This window comes from Chrysemys picta, chromosome 1 (assembly GCF_011386835.1).
Source record: "Chrysemys picta bellii isolate R12L10 chromosome 1, ASM1138683v2, whole genome shotgun sequence".
In the NCBI taxonomy this organism is placed as follows: Eukaryota; Metazoa; Chordata; order Testudines; family Emydidae; genus Chrysemys; species Chrysemys picta.
The window spans coordinates 313,780,482-313,786,258 of NC_088791.1; positions in this window are offsets into that span (position 1 = coordinate 313,780,482).

Below are 5,777 nucleotides of genomic sequence, written 5' to 3' on the forward strand. Positions count from 1 at the left end.
ATAATTAAATAAATGCCCAGAAACTTTATGGTATAAATGAAACACGTGCTTAATGTGTAAAGCCAGACTGCTGCTGGAAGCAGGATCTTTTGGGAGATCCCTGCAGAGTCAGGTCCACCATAGCATTGGATAAAAAGCATTATCGTTGTAACTGGAAAACTACTCTGAAGGTGGATTCTGACATTCCCGGTGTTATTTGCGATAGGGGACTTAGAGGTCACTGACGGTCTGGAAATCAACCCCGCTCTTGCGAATGTAGATAGAAATACCAGCCTCTGTGTCACAGCAAATCATTGCTGGTTACACTGACAATTGTATGTCAGGTACACTGGATGCCAGCCACCTGTCCCCATGAAGCACAGCGTGGAAATTCGATCGGTCACCTGGAAGTTTGTGAAACACTTTTATTGGAGCCCCATTATTCTTCAGCTTTACCACGTGGAAGTTTTCCTTCGCTGGAGCCTGACCCTCTTTCAGCGCTGTCGCACCACACAGCTCATGGGAGGTGAGGGGCGCTGGGGAGCCGCCGCACCGGAGGGGGCACTTTTGGGACAGCTCTACCCTGCCTTTTTTTTTTCTACTGTGATCTACGGTACTCACACGCTAGGGAGAGCCTCGCTCTTTGCTCGGAGGAAGCTGTAGACTCCTGCAGTTCAGAATCAGGATAAAAGCGTGGGATTATAAACGGCTTTTAAGGCTCGGGAGGATGCAGTGGAGAATCTGGACAGTGTCCCCGTGCTGCTTCCAAAGTCTCCTGCAGCAGCCGACTCCCTTAATGCTTCATAATGAAATCACTTTTCTGTGAACCGGACTCTTCGACGGGTTTCTGCGAGCAAACTACAGTCCAGTGCAATTTTAAAGTAAACTACTCTGCAAACCCAAATGGTTTACAAATCAGTATTGTCCTAGCAACAATAATGCAATGCATCGCAACAATCTGTTGGGGGGGGGTGCGCGGAAGGTTACTAGTAAATCTGGTGGGTTTTTATTTATTTGTCACCAGCCATATCACAGCAATGAGAAGGAAGTCGCCAGAAGGGTCTGTTGATTTGCCAGAAAGATTATTTTATATCAAGGTGAGGTTTGAATGACATGACCCTCTGATAGGGCAGGGCCCAAAGAGGTTAGTGGTGGACGCTGGAGATGGGTCTTTGAGAGGAAGAATTTTGCAAGCAGATGAAAAATAATATATTTGGTGGTTCTTTTATGTGGGTGGCTATCAAGGAGCTGGTGTGACCCATCTCACCTTTCCCAGCTACAACAGTTTGAAGAACAGAATGGACAATATTCAGTTTTGGACTAGCAACAGATTTAAAATCCAATATCTCACTGTATAATGGGACTAGAAATTTGTACTTTATGTTCCTGGAGAGGAGCTGGGAGCCACCTTCCCACCTGTTTCTAGCCCTGGTAAACAACCAAATATCAGACGCTCAGATCACTTGGTTATATTACCACTGCTGTGTCAACAATGCAAACTTTCATTGCCCATTAGTCCAATTTTCTAACAAGCAATTCCATGCTCTTTCATGTCACCCCTTATGTATGGAAAAAGCTTCCCAGTAATATCCCAAAAGCCACTACATAACAGTCTTCAAATATGTTAATGGCTATTATAGAGAGGACAGTTCTCCATGTCCACTGAGGTTCTGACAGAAGCAATGGGCTTAGTCTACAGCAAGGGAGATTTAGGTTAGATATTAGGGAAAACTTTCTGACTGTAAGGGTAGTTACTTTCGGGGATAGGCTTCTAAGGGAGGTTGTGGAATCCCCATCATTAGAGCTTTTTAAAAAAGGTTGGACAAACATGTCAGGGATGGTCTAGGTTAACCTGGTCCTGCCTTGGTTCAGGGGACTGGACTTGATGATCTCTTGATCTCCAGCCTTATGATTTTGTGATTGTTTTCCTTATAATCTCTCCTTAAAATTCATCTCTGCCAAAAACACTTGATATTGGCTAGGCCTGCTGCTTTTTGTGCTAATCATGCCTGTTTCACTGTTTTTTTTATCTTTCCACAATGATACATCTGTTGTCTTTCATCATGGGGAGAGATTTTTTTTATAACCTATGTCTCCCATACCTCATATAATGGATTTTGGTCCCTGAGTTGGGCCTCTAGGTGCTACCATAATACAATCTACACCAGCATTAGGTGGGTGTTTGAAAGCTGTTCAGAAGTTTGTAATGTCAGCAGCAGAGATGGATTAGTGGGCAGAGTGCAGGTAAAATGGCTACAAGGTTATCACATGAATAGCAGCACCATAGTTAAAAGAAGGAGAGATGCACATACACACATATGGGATAAGAAGTTTTGTGGCATAAAGGTTTTATCTAACTTGAGGCTCTGATGTCTGAATTACTCATAAATATCAAAGCCACACATGAATTATGCAGGACATCCCAAATATTATACCCCTCTGTAAGTAAGTGGTGTTCCAGCCTGGCACCACACAAAATCTATACACGATGCATAATGTCAAATGCACCCCCTCACAAAAGTTTGCCTTTATTGATACCTCAAGCAATGTTAAAAGCCTACACTTTTATCCCCAAGACATCCATGTGGAAATGTCTCTATCACTAGTTCCTTTTAACCAGAGTTTCACGCCTACCTCTCTTATATCCTGGTGGAGTTAAAAGGTTGTGTCTGCCACAATGAGTCATCAGAAGTTACTTCTCAGCTTTCTACAGGATTTTAACTGCTAACAGAGTGGATCAACACAGTCTTGCATCTCCATGCAGGATGTAGTTCCTGGCACCCTGTTGCACCACCATATAAACTTCCCATATGTTCCACATCAATGTGATATTTTTGAGATACAGTGCATGTATCATGCACCTTTTACTGCTTCACCTCCACTTTGCCCACCAGTTCATCCCCTGGCTTATTTCTCACATATCAAATTCTGAGCAACTTCTTATAACCACCATCATAAAAAAATCAATTTGCCATGAGAAAAGATTCTTCCTTTCCCAAAAACATATGGAGATTCACCCAAAAATGCTTGGGCCTCACCCCTAGGATGAGCAATACTGAGTCCTGGATCAGTGTTAGGTTTAAGATCCTGTACTTTGTAGAGGGAGAATTGGAAGATTTATACCATTGGAAAGAGAGGCTTCTTAGTTTTCCAGAGGGACACATAGCATTTGCTTCTGGTCCTAGAAAGTCTTGAGTTATCAGACTTTAAAGAAGTGACATTTGTCGCTATTTTAGGAGGCAGTGTGCCCGAGAAGTAGCTACTCTGTGTGTCATGTTCCCTTAATCTGTATAGATATCTACTCATATATCTGCACAAGTTAATGCTGTTTCAAACAACATTAACTCTTATTTTGTGCCTTCAGCCCCCTAAGCAAAAGGAACTGTTTAACCAGCTATGGACAGAGGATCCACTGGCAACTTAGAGAAACCATGCTGCCATGAAGAAGAAGGGATCCAGTCATCACCATGGAGGGATCAGCTCTCAGTGGGGCTCCAACTTCCTTTTCCCAAGGGGACCCAGGATCTGCAGTTTGCATTCTGTGTGGTCCCACATATAGCCCACCAGGTGAATTTAGGGGAGTTTTGCAGGACATCTGTCACCCTTCTGCAAACTTCACCGCAGGATGACAGTATACCGGTAATTATTATTACTGATTATGGCATTCTAGATGCACACGGAATTGTGCAATAGGACTGCGCTAAACATCTACCCATGCCTTAAAGTCCTTACATTCTAAGACAATGACCTGGTACAGTGCAAATGAAGAAAATAATACATCAGAGGTGACATTGAAAACATGCTTGTCAGATACATGCATAAAAACTGGAATTTAGGCATGTAATACTATTTTCAAGTTCTCTCCCAGGAGGGGAGGGATTGAGAATTGAATCAATGCAGAGAAAAGGTTGCTAGGATTGTGCGCAGGGGATTCAATTAAGTTGGAGAAGTAGAGTTGGTTAGCAAGGAAGATGGCAGAACTGAAGGAGGAAAGAACAAATTCGTAGTGGAGGTCACAGGATTTCCACGAGAGATGCTTCACAGTGAAAGAGCAACAGCAGAGGAAGCTGAGGTAGGGGGTGAGCCACAGTGGACCTGACTGTGGGAGAGAAGGGCAAAGGAGTCACAGGTGGAGGAGAGTGAAGCATGGAGAGACTCAACAACCATATCATTGGAACAGAGGTCTGAGAGGAGATGCAATGTTATCAATGCTTATGGACTGGAAGTCAGCAGAAAGGCTAAGAGATAAGGCACTGGGGAAATGGGAAGGGCTGATGAGTGCTGCTAAAAGAGACCATGTGATGGTTGGGGAGAGGGAACTGAGCAACAGAGAGACCAGAGAGATAGCAGTGCTTGGTAAAGACCAAGTCAAGTAAATGGTCTTTTTAATGAGTGGGACAGTTAAACCAGGGCTGCAGGTCAAATGAAGGGGTGAGCGCGAGGAAATATGCAGCTAAGGGGCAGGATAGGTCATCAACATGGAAGCTGAAGTCACCAAGGATGAGTGTGGGAGATTGTGAGGAGAGGAAGAGCGTGTTTCTGCTCCTCTCCAAAATGGGTGGAGAGGGAGCTAAGCTATTAATGTAGATACACAAATGAAACCCTAAAAGAAACAAATATTTAGGCAAATGCCACTTCGGTCCGGCAGTTCAAGACTACTGAAACCATATGACTGAAGTAGGTTGGATTAATAAAAGGAAATCACAGATGGCAGAAGAGTAAAACACACAGGAATCATATTTATCCTGTGCTGGATAATATCACATCATACTTAACTTTTCAGATGAGAGGATTATAAACCACACTGCAGTAGCATAGCCTGCATGAATTTCCTATGACATGATATTTTACCACTTTTAGGAACTAGTGCATGTACCCATATAGAGAACTGGTTCGTCCTCATATTGACAAACATGGCTGAATATGAGAATTCTTCCTGTCCTTGGGAATTAACTGATTGTGTGATTTCAAATGTCATGTTTTAGGTACATACAAAATAATGCTATTATCAATTAGCCACAGCAAACTGCATCATTATATGTATTAACGTGGTCTTATCGAATATATATATAGCTTTAGGGCAGTGGTTCTGAAACTTCTGTACTGATGACCCCTTTCACATAGCAAGCTTCTGCGTGCGACCCCCCCCCCTTATAAATTTAGAACACTTTTTTATATATTTAACACCATTATAAATGCTGGAGGCAAAGTGGAATTTGGGGTGGAGGCTGACAGCTCGCGACCCCCATGTAATAACCTCGAGACCCCCCTGAGGGGTCCCGACCCCCAGTTTGAGAACCCCTGCTCTAGGGGATATCTGAAGGTAGATAAGGTGGAAGTATGCATTAAATTGCCAAATATGTTTGAAATTTCTCCCACACATTTCTATACTGTGATCATACACATATGTTAACTGTTGGCTCATATCTGTTGTTACTTATGAATTATTTACCTTATGATGACTAAATACACTGAACACACAGTATAAACTACAATAAAATGGATTTCTTAGATATGCTAATGACCTCAATATATGAAACACATGCCTGAAAATTGAAAAGAAGAACATTTAAATCTGCCTGTGAGAAATCTTTGAAAGAGTTACTCCAGATTACTAGATTGTCATTCACTTCATGTTAATTATATTCACAATATGGTTCTTTTTCACTCACATACAGCTGTGCACTAAATAGCTATTAGCTGGATACTACAGGAACATAGGAATTGCCATACTGTAGCAGACCAGTGGTACATTTAGTCCAGTAGCCATTCTTCAATAGTGGCCCGTACCAGCAGCT